Below are 6,854 nucleotides of genomic sequence, written 5' to 3'. Positions count from 1 at the left end.
AGACCAAGACTTATGGGGGGGAGAGTTTATTTACCACTTATGGGGGTGGTGCACCAAGACCCATTGGATCTTAACACACCTGTGTTAGTGAGGCAGCTTCCAGGAGACATTGCGATGCCAATGCCACCAAGCTCCTAGCAAGCAGAGGAGAGCAAGGATGTGGTGCTTTGACACAGAGAATGATGAGAGAGGGGGATCTGGGCCACGTCCTGGCCCTGTGGGCCTTTTCCAGGTAGTGTGGCTCAGGCATGAAGGCATGGGCGTAGGAGAGGCCAAAGGGCCTGCAGGATGGGATCGCCTTTGTAGGGAATGTGTATGAGAGTAGTCCATTGCTTTGCCACAAGGGCTGGGGGCAAAGTCTAAGCCAAGACCCTGGAGGGATCCAGCAAGTGGAGAGGAAGTGTTTGGGGGGCGGGCTTTGTGTGTTTTTTTTTGGGAGGGTGTAACCAGGATGTACCTATAGTCACTTGAGGGCAAGCGCAGGTCTTTCGGAGTTCCCTGAGGCCATAAGCCAGAGCCTCAGACCTTGCACTGGCAGCAAACTGGGACACAGCAGCTGGATTGGCTGCAGGAGGACCCACAGCCGGAAGAGCAGCAGCAGGGCTTGCAGCGCAGGAGTGGAAGCAGCTGCACTGGCAGCAGCATGCCTTCCAGCCGCTGGCCTGGCAGCAGCCACAGGAGCCAGAGCCCCATTGGAGTCCCTAGAAGAGGCAAATCCTTGCTTTGATACCCCTCAGCCAGATCATCAGCCCACACATTTTGAGTTACAGTCCTTAGCCCACTACTTGTACCCGTGTTTCTGGTCAGTTTTTTTTTGTGTTTTGCAGAAATGTAGGTGCCGATGGGAGGTGTTCAGGTGTTAGTATCGTGGTCATGGATCCCTCTCTGTATCTGAGCATGTGTTCACTTCTGTTTGTTTGTTTCTTTTCTCTGGCAGGGTACATATTTGGCCATTTTCTAATAGCAGATGTTAGAAAGTTTATAATTGTGTCACACTTTTTCCTGTTTAGTATTTTACTGATTGTTTTCAATAATTCTGTGTCATGTGTGTTGACTGACATTGTACATTCAACGTGGGCTCTGATCCACCTTTGGATTCTCTTGGCTTTTTTAGATGTCACACCCCTGAACTTCGTGTTCTGTTCTATCCGAGTTCTCTCTATCCATGTGGCTCCACTGACCTTGCAGCCTTACATCATGTCTCCGTGTACATCAGCCTTCCTGTGCCCACAGCTTCCTCCCTCCTTCCTTCATTTCTTTTGATCTTCTTTTTTCCTAAGTGGTATGAGGAATCTGTTGGAATCCAACAAACACAGACATTAATAAACAGCATTCTGTTGTTCTGACAGTCTCACATGTTTTAGCTGTTAGTACCTCAACCATTGTTCTTGAAAAACATGAATGTTTTTACATCTATTGGTATTCCTTTTTAAGTGGTGTCTGTGGGTTCTGGACAATGACATGAGGGTCTTGCTTTCCTTAAACTCCCCTGGTGCCCCCCTGGCCAGTGGTCTCCTGGCCCAGTGTACATATTCTTATCTGTAAACCCCCTTCTGTCTCTCTGGGCATCCCCTGATTTCTGCTGTGTTTCCCGGGGATGATGCCTGGGGATGGTCCTCCTACTTCTGGAGATTCCCTCTGTGCTCACGACACTCCATCTCCTGCTGCTTGGATCACATGGACTTATTTTCGTTTAAATTCTTGTCTCCGTGGTGCCCATCCCCCAGCAGTTTCTTGAGGAAGAAAGCAATCTATGTGACATCTTTTGAAAATTTACATTTCTTAAAGAGAATCATAATTCTCACTCTAAACCTGATTGGTAGTTTGGCTAGATATACAATTCTGGATTAGAAAATTTCCCCCCAAATATGGATGAAATTGCTGTATTTCTGTCTGGCTCTTAGAGAGACTATTGAGAATTTGCACACTCATTCTCACGTATGTGTGTGTAATCTGTGTGTTCTCCTCTCTGGAAGCTTTAGATCTTGATTCTGAAATCTCACCTTGTGTGCCCAGGCTCTGGGCCTTTTCTTCTTTTCTCCCACCTGTTGTGCTGATAGTGTGGTGCTCCTCCTGGGTGTGGAAACAGAGGCCTTTCAATACCAGAATGTTCCCAAATGAGATCTTTGTTAACATGCTGTTCTGCGTCTCCACATCTCCTTGCTTTGTCTGGTTGTGTTTCCTTGTCTGAGGCCTCCTCAGTGGGGGCTCCAACCCCCTATCTTATTCTTCCACGATTCATCTCTGCCTCTTGGTTCTGTTTTCTGGAATTTCTATTCAAGACTAGCTCTCAGTCTCTCCTGAGTCATTTTTCTTGCTGTTGGACTTTAAATTTGTGAGAATTCTCTTTCAGTCTTTGTGTTTCCCTTTTGGGTAGCTCACTGTTGTTCAGTGCCTCAGGTCTATTCGAAATATCATCTTATCTACTTGAAGATACTCTTCATACAATTTTGAATTCTTCTTTTACTCCTTGAATAATTTTCTCCTCCCCCCACCCCTTTTTCCAGTTTGTGTATTTGAGAATTCCAAGAGTCTGTGTGAAGAAGCTACATAGTCCCGAAGCAGTAGCTGATCATACTTGTCACATGTCCACAGAATCCGTGGGACCTACCAGCGGATGGTGAGCCCACATGTGGCTGCTCCATCCCAAAGAGTCAGCTCTAGAGGGAGGATGTGCCCAAGAAGCTCTGGGCAGGGGAGGGGGCAGCCCATGTCTGGCTGGCACCAATTCCTGCAGGGTAGGGAGGGGGCGGGAGGGACACTGCATGTGACCTATCAGCAAGGGGTCATCCTGCTGTGCCATATGGAGATGTGCCAGGTTCCCCGTGTGCCCTGGGGTGCCTTGCTCCTCCAGTCTGGTGATCCTTGGCTTTGCCTCTTGACCTTTGGGAGAACATTTCCCCCTACATGTCTCCCTACCTTGGGCCACTCTGTTTTTCTGTAGAGGATTCACTCACTGTCTTGTCTGGAAGCTGTGACCAGCCCCCGGGGTCCTCAGAAGTGAGTAGGGAAGAGGCTGGAGTCTCAGATTTGTGTCCGTACTTCCCTCTATCCCCATGACCTCAGTGTGGCACTCTTGGACTCAGCCTGCGCCCTGTCCCATAGTTTCCCTACCTCGGTTTCCCTATGAGTGGGAAGATGATCTAAACATCTAACTCCTTCCTGTATAGACTTTCAACCAATCTGCCTGGTTTTAGTCACACCTGCCCCTGTTCTCAGCCTCAGAGGTCCCCGTAATTGAGTCCCTACATGCCTTTGGCCCCAGTGACGATTCTTCCTTTCAGCTTTGGGTCCTCTGGGGCTTGAGCTCTAGCTCCCACTTAACTGTGAAGTGAGTCTGTAATAGTCTCTCTGCTCTCCAGTTTCCAATACATCCTGACTGTTGTGTTGTCTTTCCTTCTCTTAGCTGAGGAGTTCTGCCTACTCGTTATTATATGTCAAAAGGCATTCAGGACGGAACGTAAGTAGATGTATATTCTGTCCCCCGTGACTGAATATCAACCACCACTGATTCCCCCCCGCCACACACACACACATAAACTTTACAGTCAGTTGGGTTCATTGCAAAAAGGAATCCTGTTGGGGCTTTTATTTGGATTGAAGTAAATGTAAAGATTAATTTAGGAATAACTGATATCTTTTTTCTGGAAAATCTTCCTATGCAAGGAGATCATGGCAAGTATTTACTCTTGTTCAAATCTTTCCTTATTTCCCTCATGGAAGGGTTTCCTCTCTCCTTATTTATTTATTTATTTATTTAGTCATCTTCTCTGGACATTTTGCATCAGTGGAATCCTATGTGGTCTCTGTGTCTGGCTTCTTTCACTGAGTGGAATATTGAGTTGCATTTGTAGCTGTATTATCAATACCCCACTTATTTTCCTTGCTGAAGAGTGTTCCTTTGTGGATTGCCACATTTTGTTTATTCATCACTAGTTGGTGAACATTTGAGTTGTTTCCACTTTTTGGCTATTGTGGATAAAGCTGCCTTGAACATTTCTGTGCAGGTCTTTGCAGGGCTGTGTGTTTTCATCTCTTCCGAGTAGATACTTAGGACTGGAATTGATGGGTCTTATGGTAAAGGTATGTTTACTTGTTCCAGAACTTACAGGAATTACTTTCTCAATCAGCTATGCTGTACCGTATTCCCACCAGCAACGCGTGAGGCTTGTGTTGTTCGGCATCCTCGCTGACACTTCCTACTGCCTTTCTTCTGGATTACAGCCACTCTCGTGGGTGGGGATGCTGTCTGGTCTTAATTTTCATTTTTGAAATGACCAGCGATGGTGAACATCTCTTCTGTGGTATTATCCATTCTACATCCTCTTTGGGAAAATAACCATGTATATGTATTGTCCATTCTAAGTTGGGTTGTTTGTGGTCTTATGATTGAGTTGAGGACTTCTTTGTTTGTTCTAGATATTTCTTCAGGCCCTTCCTCTTCTCCATTCTCTGTCTCCTTTTGCAACTCTGATTACACATGTATCAGACCATCTCACCCCATCATTATTCTCACTTGTTCTGCCTTCTCTCTGTGTGCTGCTTTCCGGGCTTACAAAACCTAAGTTTATTTGAGTCCAAACAACCCTTTAATGTATACACTGATATTTTAAGAATCAGTTTCTCTTTATTTTTAAACTTTGTTTGTTTACTTATTTATTTATCTATTTATTTAGAGAGAGCAGGGAAGGAGCAGAGAGAGAGAGGGAGAGAGAGGATCCCAAGCAGGCTCCATGCTGTCAGCACAGAGTCTGATGCAGGGCTTGAACCCACAAACTATGAGATCATGACCTGAGCTGAAATCAAGAGTCAGATGCTCACCCGACTGGACCACCCAGGTGCCCCAGGATCAAGTTCTCTTTAGAGACATATGTCCTGGACCAGGATGAATAGTCGCCCTGCTGCAGAAGGAGTGGTCCAACCTCTGATAATGGTTAGCAAGAGGCTACATCTCATCTTTGCTACATGTCCACAGGGTGTTGGCAATTTGCTTTTTCTTTTAGTAAGCATTATGTTTTTCATAGTCTTTTCTTTCCGATGTGTGTATTCCTTTTCTCATCTGTAATCTAACTTCTGCTGTGTGTGAGAGACAGATGGTGGCAGCTCCACTCTCATTCGGAGGGAGAACAGCCCAAGAGAACATTGCTCTCCTCGATTGAAATGAGTCAAACTACAAAAGCTCATTGTTGTAAAGCCCACTGGAGAGTCAGGATCATAAAGAAAGGTAAACTCACCAAACTCCAGGGGAGAAGAGCACCCCCACAGGCGTGCTCATGCCCGATGGATGGACAGAGAATGGAGAGGCCAGCTGACTGGCTAAGAGGTTGTTAAGGGGTGCAAGCGAGCTGTTGAACAGACCAGACTCCTGCAGGGCCCCCAGATTCAGGGCCCTCAACCATATGCCAACTCTTCCCACGGATCTTCGAGTTCTCAGGAGCAGCACGCCAAATGCCAGGGTGGGAACACCCTGGGAAACACATCCTCGCGGGGCGGGGGGTCACCATGTACGGGGTGGCCAGAAAGTGGCTGGGTGCTGAGAGAGAGCCCCCTATCTATAATTCCTTAAGGAAGAAAACGTGGCCCCTCACACCCAGAAGGATGATGACTATCAGAGAAACAGAGAATGTCACCTGCTGGTGAGGGTGTGAACTCTGGGAATGAATGCTGGTGAGGGTGTGAACGCTGGGGATGAACATGGGTGTGGATGTGAATGCTGGGAATGAATGCCAGTGAGGGTGAAAATGCTGGGAATGAATGCTGGTGAGGGTGTGAATGCTGGGGATGAAATGGCGAGTGTGTGAACGCTGGGATGAACACCGGTGAGGGTGTGAACGCTGGGAATGAGTGCCAGTGAGGGTGAAAATGCTGGGAATGAATGCTGGCGAGGGTGTGAAAGCTGGAAATGAATGCTCGCGAGGGTGGGAATGCTGGGAATGAACACTGGCGAGGGTGTCAACGCTGGGACGAACACTGGTGAGGGTGTGAACGCTGGGAATGAGTGCTGGCACAGCCGCATTGAGGACGGTGTGCCGGTTTCTGAAAAAGTTACAAATAGAATCACCACATGCCTCAGCAGCCCCATGTGTGGCCACATCCCCCCCAGAGAACTGAGATCAGGGTTTCAAAGAGATGTGTGTGTGAACATGCACCCATGTTCACAGCAGCTAATGAATGGGTGGACACAAGTGTCCGTGGATGGGTAAATGGATGAGCAAACCGTGGCCCATCCACGCAGGGGACTGTCTCTCAGCCACGAGGAGGAAGGAAATCCTGACCCCTGCTACAACATGGATGAATCTCAGGGACCTGGTGCTGAGTGAAATAAGCCAGACACCAAAGGACAAATATTGTGTGATCCCCTCATATGAGGTCCCTGGAGGAGTCACATTCGTAGAGACAGACAGTAGATGGTGGACACTGGGGCTGGGGAGGGGAGGGGGTTAGTGTTTCATGGGGACAGAGTCTCGTTTTGTGAAACGAATTCTGAAGATGGATGTGGTGATGGTTGTACGTGGTATGGTGCCACTGAGCTGTGCACTTGAAAGTGGTGGAGACGGTTAACTTCCTGTTATGTGTGTTTTTCCACAGTGAAAATTTGCAGAAAAGGAAGGAAACTCTAGGACATGGGAGAAGAACTAAGGGAAGCCCCTGGGTCTTTAGGGCTCAGGACTGAGAGGGAGATCCGTCCCTGGGCACAGGGAACAGGGGCAGCACAAGGAGGAAGGAGGTTCCCCAGGACCCCAAGAGCTGGCAAAGGGGCTGAGGACAGGGTCCTGATGGGGGGGGAACACTGGAGGACAGTGAACACCAAGAGGGACCGAGGACAGGGCTCTGGGGGGGAGATACGGGAGGAC

This window comes from Herpailurus yagouaroundi, unplaced genomic scaffold (assembly GCF_014898765.1).
Source record: "Herpailurus yagouaroundi ecotype Mexico unplaced genomic scaffold, PumYag 569, whole genome shotgun sequence".
NCBI lineage: Eukaryota > Metazoa > Chordata > Mammalia > Carnivora > Felidae > Herpailurus > Herpailurus yagouaroundi.
The sequence above is the reverse complement of the archived record's forward strand: the minus strand, read 5'-3'. Positions refer to the sequence as shown.